Genomic DNA, 13,541 nt, shown 5'->3' on the forward strand with positions numbered 1-13,541 from the left:
TGTGATCTGAGGAATTGTGTCACTGATCTCTAGGATGATAATTTAGCCTAATGTCTATCCAAACTAAGTCACAGAGTGAGTCCTTTGGGAACACATTTCTGGGCACATGGAGGAGAAAAAGTGATAGGGAACAGTTAACATGGATTTATCAAGGGTAAATCATGCCTCACCAACCTGTGGTAAAACGACTGGGTTTGTGGACAAGGAGAGAGCAATGGACGTTATTTACCTTGACTTCAGCAAGGTGTCAGTACTACCTCTCACAGCATTCTTGTATCCAAGTTAAAATGTTGCATTCTGGGTGGATGGAAAAAGAGGTGGGCTTGGCCGTGTGGAGTGCGCTGTCATGAAGTTTGCAGGTGACACCAAATTGTAGAAAGCAGTCGGCATACTTGGGGGCAGAACTGCTGTTCACAGAGATCTAGAGACTGAAATTTTATACAATGGATAACTTTTAAAATGACACATTTAATTCTACATTAAGCAAAAGAGGGATGTTGTAAGTAGAAGGTAACCTATAGAACTCGGACAGTTTAATTTTTTTCTTCAAAAAATATGTTGTCAGATGGAAACCCAGACATGCAAATCCGTTGTACCACTCACTCAGGAAAACTAAGAAATCCTGCAGGCTGATTTTACAGAAAAGTACTGAGATTATGTATTGGACATGTGAGAATTTTGCTTTGTATTTTAAAAGGCTTACCTGAAAAATTAAATAAGGTTGATAATAGAAAAATCGTTAAGGAAGGCTACTTTCTAATATTCAAAGTAGCATACTGAAGCTAAGACAATGTTAGAACATAATTACTAAGTGAAACAGTGAAAGCATATGGTGCTGCTTACCTTGTAATGTTCCCCTGATTAAGGCAGCTATTAAAAAAAAAACCCCCAAAAAACAAAAAACTACTGGAATGTTAGGTAGTAACTTTAACTGTTAAAATACTAATTACAGCAGTGTTAACAGCAGCATAGATAATTCTTGTATTATTAGTTCCATGTTTGAGGATCAATTCATGCACCAATTTCCAGGCATTGCTTGGAAGTGAATATGTGTAATGACTAGTGAGCCAGCTATATAAGCATTTATGTAAAATCACTGTGGATTGAAGTGGAAAACAGAGTATCAATTTCCAGTTTAAGGCTGGAAATGTAAAGAATTATATTTTATATTATTGTTAGGGAAGACAAACTAGTTTAAATGTTGAAAATTAATTTATGCTGTACTGTGTCACAGACATAGCATTGTTTCAATGGGAAACAATGAATACAAATACAGTAACAGATGAAGAGAGTTGAAGGTAGCCCGCTTAAGACACTAATCAATTGGACACGATTTGCTCTTTCAAGTGTATGGGGTTTTGACCTGTTTAATTCCAAGGCTAATGCGTGATTTAAGATGCTTTAAATTGATTATAAAGGTACAGAGAAAGAAGGAATAACAGTTCGTAACAACCACAACCTGCCTGGTACTTTTAAATATGGTAATAACCATTCCTTTTAGGGATGGTGGGGGAGAGAATAGAGACAGTGAGAAGGACTAGAGCTATTACTGGAGTCCAACCCTGCTTCTTCTATGAAGAAACAAGACAAATGCAGGCAAAGGGAGAGGAAAAACGGGAATAAAACAGAGAAAAATTCATTTCTTTCTCATTCAGACTTCTATGGTAGTACTGCTTTTGGAAAAATCTGGCCTCAGCTCATGGTCTTATCAGCTATTCTGTGACCTGACAAACTTGAATTAACATCAGTCTGTTTAGGTCAGTGCTCTTGACTTCCTCATTGGTCATAGACTTAGAGCAATGTTGTGAAAGATGGTCTTGGCTGCATAAACCTGACACTTGTTAAGCACAAGGCATATACAGGAAGAAAGGGGGGTGAGTAAGTGAAGAATGAAAAAGGACAAAGGAGGGAATGGGAGGAAATGGAAACCAAAATGTTATTTCAGGTCTTTCTGACTTCAAAATCATTCAAGGTGAGTATGTAATCTGTTCATGTGAGCTGTTTTGATCAGGGCAGTAAAAGTTCAGGGATATTTTGATGTGTCTGAGGAGATAGTGGAAATGACAGCTATGTTGATAAAATTTTCCAAGTGATTCCAAAATAAATAATGGGTAAAATGTACCACATCTTAGTATACTTTGGTCTAATACTGAACCTAAATTAGAAAATGCCAATTTCAGACTCCATGCTGTTCATGTTTGACTTTTTTTTTTGTAATTGTGTTTGTTTCTGCAGTGCCTTGTTACTTCAGTTTGTGATTTGTTCTTGTAGCTGATATGATAACTTACATGAATTTAAATAACTTTGAATATGTTCCTGTGATGCTGACTGTTACAAACTTTCCCTAGAAAAAGGTACTAGCAGGAAACACATGACTGAATTGGTGGAAACAGAAATAAAAAATATATATATTTTACTTATTTAAATTCAAACTGTTGATGTAGTACAGAATGGTGATAGTGGAGGAGAGCTGATACTAAAAATTATTTCCACTTTGCGGTTTTCTTTTTGGTCACAGATTCCTATGTGTTTTAAGTAAGTGCCATCCTTGGGGGTAACACCTTGGCTTTTCAGTGGATAACATGCAAGTAATAAAAAAGAGGATGGTCCTTGAGCTGATATCTGGTGCTTTTTTCCCAATCACCTTGAAAAGACTCAACATATCTGTGGGAAAACACTAGCTGTTCCGCACTCTTCATTTTCTCAGTTTCAGTGATTGTCATTTTGCAAGATTTATCCCTTATTCTGGACTCCAGTGCCACTGAATAGGAGACAATATTTAACAACCTTTTGCATCAAACAGATTCATCTCTTGGGAGATTAAGATTGATTTGTTTTGTATTTGATAGTGAAAATCCGAAATGTATCTTTTCTTCCTGATTTGCATATTAGTGGCACCTGCAGTCTAGGGAAATAGCGGAGTAATGGACAGTTCTGTGGTGCAGTGCAGAATTGAGGTTGCTTTAAAATAAACCCTGTTAATTAACATTGTCAAATGCCCCCCACCCCCAAGATTGTTTAAAATAAGTTCCTTAAAAGATGAACCATCTCCAAATTATTACAGGAGTTCTGTCTGTGGAGAAAGGGAGGGGAGGGGAAAAGTCTTTGTATGACTGTTCTTTCTGTATGTGTTTGATAGGAGATAATTCTTGTTTATTTTTATCCATCCTATCTTGGAGAACTCTTAGGTTGACCTATAGGTGTAGGAAACATTATGCTCACCTTTAAGGGATGAATTAGTGTTTGACCTCGAACACATTAAAATTTTCTCTGATAGACTGCAACTTTCAGTTTATTATTTTAACAGATCAATAGATGTATTAATTCTAAGAGGAAGCCCAGACTCTGTGCCTGAAGTTAAATTTGCCAGTGTTTTTAATTAGTTTTGTTCTCCCATAAGGTTGAAATTTCTTTAGGAGAATCAAAGACAGGAAAGTAATTCATTGGAGAAAAAGCAAATGATGCAGAACAATGCCAATATGAATTTCCTAAACAAGTCATAACTTGAATGCCAAGGATCTTGTTTCTGGCACTAACTCTAATAATATGAGTAATCTAAGGCACTGATCAGAAGGCATATTTTACAGATCGTGATTTTAACTTAAAAGATGATTGAGATAAATTAAACCTTGCTGAGCTATGTGTGATAGTTATCTTGAAGAAAAAAATACTGTTACTTAGATGAAGTAATGTTGTTTGTAGCATGATTTACGTTTTCAAGGCCATCTCAGCAAGCTGGATGGCAATATTTCAAGTAATGAAAGTCTGTTTAGGGATGTTTCCGGTGTGGGGACTTATTTCATAGAATGTTTGAAATTAGACAGGACCTCAAAACAAGCCTTTAAAACAAAGAAACTAGTTAGCATAGAATGTTGCTTTATTTCTTCCACCTCAACCACTTTGAACTCTTTTAATTGTAAAGGGCGATCCACTGCATTTTGTGATCTAACTGGAAAGTGGATCACTGCAACAGGCTGTGGCTCAGTGGTGGAAGAGTGAATGTAACAACACTGAAACTGACGTTGATTTGTCATGGATGGAAATGTGTGAATGAATGGATGGAATGGAAATGGAAATGGATGGAAATGGCAATGGATGGAAAGTGTGAATGAAGACAAACATAAGGTTTCATGTTGGCCTCCACCAAGTTTCTTGTCCAGTTCCACAAACCTTGCTTTGCAGTACCTTCAGAAGCCTGGATCATTGAACTTCTGTTGTTGTGGAGGCTAATATTGTGGAGAAGGGTGTGTGTGTGTGTGTGTGTGTGTGTGTGTGTGTAATGGATGCACAACACAGCCTTTACAATGCTTTGTTTCAAGTGTGGTTGTAAAACTTGACAGACTGAAGTTTTGGGAAACGTCATTCTATCTGGAGTGTACTTAGCCCGAGAGATTGGTTTCTTTCGGAGACTAACATGAGCTTAGTTATCTGAATATTTTGGTTCTGTATCTAAAAGGAATGAAATAGCTTTGAGGAAAACGCAGCTATCATTGAAGATAGATTACTGGTTTAATTCGTGAAAAGACTGAGTTCTTCAAGTATGAAAGTATTGCTGCACTATTCAGTCATGCCTTCGTTTTCATGTGCTTTATTTGAAGGCAGGAAATAAGAGAAATTGCGTGGGGAAAATTAGAGGTTTGTTTTCACCTTCTGGTTTCTTGATCACTATCTTCTGCAAGGAGCAGTTTTAATCCTCGTGCTTGAAAGAGAGCTTCTCTTTCAGAGAGGGTGGATACATAAACAGTTCTGATCCGGTAATCCATAACGATATTAGGAGGTGTGCTACTGCCAGAGAGATATCTATTGGATAAGATGTAAATCCTAATCACTTTTGATTGCTGGAGTGCCTTTTTCACATGGCACAGTAATTTGTGCAATTCTTGGCCGGAGGGGAAGGGAATGGAGTTTCTTACTGGTTTATTTTACAGCATCATGTACTGTTCCTGCTTGACACTGTTTTTTCCTGCATTTTGGAGTGTGTATATATATATATATGGACACATGTGCATATTTAAAAATATGTCTCAGTTTTAATATTCAAAGTAATATTCCACCCTCCTTATACTGTAGTTCTGATGCACTACTTCAGTGTGAATACAGATGAAAAAGTTACAGTACATTCAGAAATACTCAGTATGGTATCTGAAATACCCAGCAACCTCGTAGCCTTTTTAGTCATTTATTGTTAACTGTGTGTGGTGCTGGATGCACGCTAATTACAATTTATTGCTGGAGAACTGAAACACAGGGTTTCCAGCTAACTCCAATAAATGGACCTTGCTTTCTCTCTCTCAACAGTGTAATCTACTGTTCTGCTCATTTTCATTTCTAATCCTTCACTTGCTCCAATGTCACTAACAAGGAAAGTTAATTCTGAGAAAGCTACAGAATCTATTTGGCCTCCAGGCATAAATTTATTTGATTCATAATTTTAGATTGTTTTCTACAAACAGTGAATAATACTTTTTTTTTTAATAATAATTCCGTAAAAAAATAAAAAGCCTCCTCAGAAGGATGGCACATAGCTGAAGCCAACAAATATCATGCGTAAATCAATATAATGTACTGGAGATAAATATATGCAGTATTTTTATGTTTATAGGTAAAGTTTTTTTCAGATTAGTTTGTATTCCTTTTATAGTTGCAAAATCTCTTATGAATGAAGAGTAAATCTAAGAAAGCTATTCTTATTTCCTATACATATACGAAAAAAAATTTCTTTTTTAAAACATACCCTCCCCAGTCTGATTTTTCTGTTACTAGCTCATGTGGGTTTCATTTTAGAATTTCAGATGTTTATGAAATGAATCATCATCTTGACTTACGAAGACTCTCTTTAAAAGAAAAAATCACTGCAATAAAAAAAGAAAAGCAAAACTACTTTCACTTTTGCTTGCACTGTTTTGGAGTGTGGCCTGAAGTTTGATCATATTTCAGTTTTAAAATATATAGAGTTCATGTTTAATTTTTGAAGAGGCTGTGTGTTGGATCTTTCCTGCTAAGAGAAAGATATTCATAAATAGCTTCCTCTTTTACCATCCAGTCAGAATATCTTTAGATTTCTAACTATAATAACTGGTTGTTTTTTATATTCTAATTATTGCAACTTATTATGAAACATGGTGTTCAAGATTCTAATCTCTTAGCATTGTAGGACATTACATTAGCATTGTAAACATTACATGTGATATATAAAAGGAAAACTTAAGGTTTTGGAAAATAATTCTGATTATAAACACACAACAACAAATAAAGTTCAGGCCTGTAAGTATCCATCCCACAGGAATATAAAAGGATGAAGGGTAGCTAGTTAGGTGAATATGTAGGGTGTGCTAGAGGGAAAGAATTTTCATTGCTTTATAGCTGAAGCGCAAACACTGACAGAAACTTCAGTTATTGAAATGCAGGTAATTAGCAGCTACCAAACTAGCCAGTTAGTTTAGGAATAGAATTTTGGAAGAAAAAAAAAATGGAGACTATAGCTCTTGTTAAAAGAGCATTCTGTGTTTCCCTGACTATGTTTAGAAATACATTAGCTTAACAGCCAACCTGATAGGGGTGTTAAATGCATTTAATTTTCAGTCTTTTTCAGTTTTGTACACAGTGTATGCTTAAAGAGAGACTCTAAATGAAAAAGCAGTAAATGGAAGAATTCAGGAATTGTTTTGTCTTTTTTTTCCTCCTTCCTCCTCTTCATTCCTTCAGTGATTACAGCTTCCATTGAAAATTGGACCCTTTAATCAGGCCATTAAACTTGCTGATGCAGCGTGATAGATGGAGGTGTTTCTCCCTCCAGGAGTGTGTAGATTTGATGGCAAGCAGTGCGTGCAGAGTACAGGAGGCTGCATGGCTCGGCCAAGGACGCCTGGCGGCTGGTGGGTTTTGAGGATGCCCATCTCAATGCAGCAGAACAATACATTGTGTGGGAAGTGGAGGGAAGCATGGGGCTGCCATGGGGAGAGGCAGGAGCTGCCCGAGGATGGACATGGAAAGGCGGAGGGGCAGCCTCCTGTTGTACTTTCTTAGCTATATTGGAGACAGATGGACTGTATAGATAGATTTAAGGGTGGATGAGAATTGGCTGAACTATTGGGTTCAAAGAGGAGGTGCCAACATCTGAAGTCCACTGACTTCTGAGTGACATAGCTCAGTGGTTGATCCTGGAGCTGGCAGCATGTAATGCCTTTGTTAATGGCGTGGGTCACGGGTGACATACCAGGTGATGCTACGTTCTGAGGAGCAATTGATACGCCTCTGTGCTTTTTCCCTACTTTATAATATTGTGTGCAACACCTACTTCAACTGTTTCATGAGATGCGCTTTTGTTCCTGTTGTGGTGTTGGGGATATATCAGTTCTCCCATGCTTTGTTTTACTGATAGAAGTATGAGCTACTGGCTTGATTTTACTCCTGCAACAAACTGCCGCACTAATTTGCAGTTTCCTGGTCTGACTATATCATGATGCAGAGGTAGACCAGGTAGATCAGATCAACTAGGCCTGATTCAGTGCAAGTTAAGAAACCATCTCTGTTTCTGAAGATGTCTGTTGGGAAAGCAAACTTGTTCCTCCCTAGTGAGGTTAGTATTCAAGCCCTGGCATGACTTCCAAACTGATTAAGGGACCTTTATGGACATTTGATGGATGCAGGCTGCATTCTTATGCATGGCAGAATCAGTTTAATTGGAGACATAGATAACAAGGTCCCAATTTATTGCAGGAAACATACAACTGACCTTGTGTATGTAAACTCCGAAATTCACTGCGCTGTTGACCAGAAAATACAACCTTTAAAAGGTAATGAATTCAGTGTTAATCAAAATCTGGTAAAATCAATAAAAAGAACACTAAAATTAAACAAGGCCCACTATTAAAGTGAACGGAGTTAATAACAATGACATCTGTATCCTATATGGTACCAGAAAAACAAGTGGATAGAAAACGTAAATGAACGTAAACTCCTTCCCACATGCACAGAAATACTTTTGTTGCAATATCCATGAGAACAGCCAAAAATAATAAGAAATAATAATTTCACTCTGTGAAAATGAGAGCCTTTCGTGTACTTTCAGTGTTGGTGGGAAAACTGAAAGAAAACTAAAACCCAGAAATAAGTCCAAGAAAACGTAGGGGCAGTTTAAAGTCTCCTGTACAGGTTAAGTAACCATACCTTCAATATCTCTCTTTCTCGCTCTCTCTTTTTTTGTGCCATTTCTTCATTTGCAAGGCCATTTAAAATTCTTTGCATGTATTTACTTCAAAATACTGTTCATCTAGGTTAATCACTGTTCAGTTGTGGCCTTTTAAAAGTTCCTGTTTGGACATGTGATATAGAATGTTATGATATCTACGTATGTAATTTTGCAAGAAAGCAACAGAAGAAAATAGCAACAGCTACTGATGCATGTATACACACAGGCAGTCCCACAGAGTGTATGAGCAGTTATCTTTTTCCTGTCTCTTTCCTGAGCAGTAGTAGGACATAGCTGTGATGATAAAGTGGGCCTGTGCAATATAATCAATCAATGTGTGTGTCTTGTGGACTGCCTGTTTTCTTCTCTGTGTATATATTCTTATTTTTGAAAGGAATAGGTTTCTATTTCTATGAAACCATCCAATACCTAAATAAATATGGGCCAGATTATGCACTGTGATGTGTCTAATGTTGAATGTGACATCTGCATACAGACTCAAAAACTGTGGAGGAACGTGGGTAACTGAACTCTCTAAATAGCTCAACTAAAAATCAGGAAATTAAATCTTAGAGTATTGGACTAAAGTCCATAGCGGAAAGTAAGTGGTTTCTCAATATTACGAAAGAACTAGGGGAATCAAGTAAGACTCTATAATAAGAATTTTATTAATAAAATTTTATTAATATTCTTGAGGAAAATACTATAATTCTCAACATTTGCAAGTGTGTTCACAAAGCCTTACAGGAGATCCCAGCTGACAGTGTAGTATGCAAGGAGCTGAAGCTTATTTTAAAATTTCTGCTGTAGTATGAAAAATGGGAAGTTCTGGTGCAGTGAAAGAGGAAGCAAACACAAAGGCCAAGAGCATGAAGGAAAAAGAAATTTCTTGATAAACTTCATTCTTTTCTACCCAACAGCTAATATTTTGAAAACAAAAACTCGGAGGAAGGAAACAGTCTCATCTTGTGATGTACATTCCTCAAATATAATCTCACTGCAGTTGGTCTGTTCTTTTGCAAAACTAAAAATATATTATACTAGTATTAGGTAATTTTGATACAGATAATTATAAGTACATTAAAAATGAGACTAGAAAAATAATAATGATCATCCAACACAAAGATCAGCACAAATAATTGTGATGTGAGCTATGTGCTTGCTTACTCAGTTGTAGAGAGAGGAAAGTTTGTTGGAATAGATGCCAAATAAATAACTGTAGTAGTATTGTGAATTCTCTTCTCAACGGCAATGAATAAGGTTCTAGGAATCTGGTCTTCAGTGCATGTGTAACATGAATTTCAGTGAACTCCACAGAAACTAATGGAGAGGAATAAAGGAAACAACTTCCTTATGAAAATAGCTGATGGGAAAATACTGTTTTCACCCTGGAGGAATTGCAGATTTTTAGTCATCTCTTTTCGTCCCAAAGAGTAATGGAGTTAAGAAACAGTAATATTTTTTTAATAGATTTATTTCAAATTGTTCCAGAATTAAACAATTGGTAAGGTTAAGTCAGTGTCAGTGACTATATCAAGGAGGACTTGCATTGTTTTCCCGCCCGCTATCCCTGGCCTGCACTTGGGAGACGTTAGGAGTTCAGCCATGTCAAATGAGATTGTAAGATTCTCTGTAGTTTTTACTGTATCCAGATTAATTTGCTAGTCTCAGCTAAAATGGAGACTTGCTAAGTTGCAGTAAAAGGTAGTAAAATGACTTACTTCTCAACTGCATTGTTCCTCGTCTGTCTCTTTCGGCAAATCTCTCCTCAGCTGGAATTCTGCACTAAGTAGCAATAGCATTTTACATTTACTTTGTGCAGATGAAAGTGATTATGCAGAGCAAATACCAGTGGGAGAAACAGTTTCTTGTCATACATAGCTTTTCTTGGCAAATAGGGCAAATTACTTAAGTTCACACATTTATATTTCTATGCATCTGTGTATTTGGTGATGTCAGGTAACATGGTGTTCCAGTTTATCTAGCGGAATGCACTCCATTTCTAGTTTATTTTTGGCCTCTCAATGCATCCTCCCTTTCATGTAAATGTTAGAAAGAAAAATGAAGTTGTGAACTAAGCGTCGCCTAAGAAATGTATATTTTTTGATTTCTGAGACTCAGTTCAGACAAGAATCTCTCTGTGTTATTTTGAGTTGGGTCTGTTTGCTTCATTTCAAGGCATTACTTAATAATGCATTTATTTCCTAATTTTTAAATGTGTGGTGCAGCTATAAGACTTTACAGTGCTTATAGGGCTTCTTTTAAACATAAGCAGAGGAATTTAGAAGTGACAGAAGTATTCTTTGGGTAGCCAGCATGCAGGAGATGTCACAAGGGAATATTCACGTTAGGCCAGATTATAGTGGCATTTACTTAAGTAGGAATAAAAAACGTGAAGTAGTAGTTTTCAAAGCAGGCTGTGTTTGTGAGTCTGGTATATGTAAATATTTATGAAATGTTACACCATATAAGTTTGTTTTTTTTTTTTTTGGTCATACAGTGCTTAAAATTAACTCTAAGCATGATTCACAGTAAATCTTGTATTGACAAGCGTGTTGTGAAAAGCATGTCATTAGCAAAGATCTCTTTCTAAGTTAAGATAAAGTGTGCAAAGCTGCCCACTCATGATGAGAAAGTCTCCTATTTTGTTGTTCTTTGGTGCAAAACATTGTTTTGTTACAGTTATGGCTTCCTTGACTTACAAAACAAACATTTTTAAGATAAGATTTCTCAGAGAGTTGCTACCAGAACCGTGCATTAATAAGCAACTAAATTACGTATCTTGCCATGTAGAACAAATTGGATTTCTTTTCATTAATATCAAGGAAGCAGAAAACAAGCTGAATCCCAAGTGAATTAAACGAACATAATTATTCACCATTTCTTTTGCTTCTATAAACCAGTCTTTATTCAATTAAACTACTCATAAGCATGTACCCGCTATTACAGTGAAGTTGACAGCAGCTGGTGTCAAAATTGTTACCATACACATAGTATACAGTGTTTTCAAACCATCTGATACCCTAATTATGGCAAGTGTTCTTCTATATTTTTTTCAGCCTAAAGAAACCAACAAACTGCTAATGCTGCAACATATTTTTCTCATAGGCAGGTTTTTGAGACGTGGTACAATTTTTAAAACACGAAAAGTATGTTTCTGTCTAATTTATTGTTGAATTCAATTCCATTTCCAGATTAGGCTGCTTGGAAATAGCCCAAAATACTTGTCCCTGAAATGAATTTGAAAAAGAAAGCAAAACAAATCACAGACAAGTTGATGATTTCTTTTGTTGTAGTAACAAGAGTTCGATGGGGACTAAAAATCTCATAATCCCCCAAATCCTTAATTACTAACTGTACTTCCATTAAGAGCTTTATATTCTATGGTATCTTCACTGCTCTAATCAGTGTTGAAATGCTGATATATTTCATAAAATATAGAACAGCAGAAACCCTAGTATTTCATCCTTGGAGCATTTTTTTTTTCTTCCTTGCAATATGTTGCTAAATGAGGGAAATTGTTTTATGGGAGTCCAGAGGAAAACTTCTCATTTCTACTTTTTGAATCAATGTGAAGGGTTCTTTCTTTGAGAATGTTTTCCCAGAACTTCTTATTTTTGCATTGTATCTTAATGTTTCTGGCTGATGGTTATTTGTTAATTCCTTTCAGTATCACTCTAGAGATCTTTGATGGATTAGAGCTTCAGTGCAGAACATTAACATAATAAAATAAGTCTCATAATGATACAGAAGAGTGTCCCAAAGTGATGAAAGTAGTTTTCCCTTTATGTTGTTATGTACAGATACAATTTGTGTTACAGCTTTTTAAAAACCTGTATTCTGCTACCCATACTGGAGAATTACAGTTAATTTAAAATGAGCAGCTATAGCATTACATGAATCTGTTAGAAATATGAACACTTTAGCCAAAAGATGCGAAGGAGACGAGAAATCTCCCTGTCTTGGTGCCCTCCTGAATGGCTGAGGTTGCAATACCAGAGAAAGAAAGCTGGGCCTTAGAAAACTTTGTGAGATAAAAGAAATATTGCCATAATCTACAGGGCACAAATGAAAGACCTCTCATTCTGCTTATTTGGAAGAGAAAGAGGAGAAGAGCAACTTGCTCATCCTAAGCCCTAGAAGGTAGAGTGTTTGGATGAAACACAATCCCTGTTTCTGAATCAGACTGCATAGACAATGACTGTAAAATATTATTGGTGTTTATTATTGGTGTTCTTTATTGCTCTTCAGCCTGAGGTTACTGCTTCCACAGCTGATTTGATGGAAGAGTTTGGATACTGTTAAAGTTGTGCACAGACCAGTGGGCCTCTTTTTTGTTTTTGAAGCTGTTTTTCAAGTAGCTACCCCTACAAAGGAGCATGGTCATATGTGTACTTAAGTAATGGGAAGCTGCAAAGGATGCCATGTTTGCTTTAAACAGTGTGGAATGTATCTGTATACATACATTAGTTCATGAAAATTTAACCTTGAAAAGAGTCTGTTGGATGGTAAGCCAGAAATTGATCGGGATTCTTCTATATGAATTGAAAATCAATCTGCTTTGTTCTCGTCACTTCTGTCCCTTTCTTAAAGTTGTGTGTGTGTCAAATAGCAATGTATTCTTTTGTTTTGTTCTTCTACCCTTCTGACTTCTAGTTAGATTCCAAATCTTCTAGTTAGATTCCAAATCAGAACTACATCATGAGGCATCTGCCATCATCAGTTCTTACCATACACAGTAAATAGCCCCATTCTGTGATGTAGTATCCAGTAATTTCATGGGCATTGTTTTTATATTTGAAAGGATGATAACTCTGTCCGTTTGACTGGATCTGTTTTTTTGCATTGGCAGAAATAGCATATAAAAACTGTCAGTGTAGATCAATATTCTGCTTTTGATTTTTGCATATCACGTAAGTATAACATACAACTTCAGAGTTGGAAATATCTTTTATGATGAAAGATAAAGTAACCTGAAAGTGTGGAGCATTATAGTGTATCCCAGAAGCACTTGCCTGCAACCAACTTCGAACACTTGTTTAATTTACAGGGGAAGCGCTTTAGAATTTCTTGTTATTGTTGTTGTTTTCTCAATGCTGTGAACTCAGCTTGAGATGTAAATCAAGCTGTGTTCATTCTGCTGCATGCCTCATTGCCAGTGAAATGTTTTCAGAATTGAAACTTAACCATCTGTCTGCTGTGTCTTGAAGATGGAGTCCAGCACGCACGTCCATGATGGTCCTTACTCTCTAGAGCAAATAGTAGAGAGGCAGTTTTGCTGTTTGTGCACAGAGAAGTTTGAGAACATGGAACTGAGTGAGCTGGACCCTGCAGAGGCTGTGTCACCCTT

The 13,541-nt window shown here is 36.4% G+C and overlaps 1 protein-coding gene across 1 annotated transcript in view; it reads left to right on the top strand.

The window, feature by feature from the left end:
* The window catches only part of CLSTN2 (calsyntenin 2), a 422,996-nt gene that overhangs the window by 246,626 nt on the left and 162,829 nt on the right, over positions 1-13,541 (top strand). The window lies entirely within an intron of this gene.

The sequence above is a fragment of the Rhea americana genome, unplaced genomic scaffold (assembly GCF_003343005.1).
Source record: "Rhea americana isolate MKP2758 unplaced genomic scaffold, rheAme1 scaffold_14, whole genome shotgun sequence".
Classification (NCBI taxonomy): domain Eukaryota; kingdom Metazoa; phylum Chordata; class Aves; order Rheiformes; family Rheidae; genus Rhea; species Rhea americana.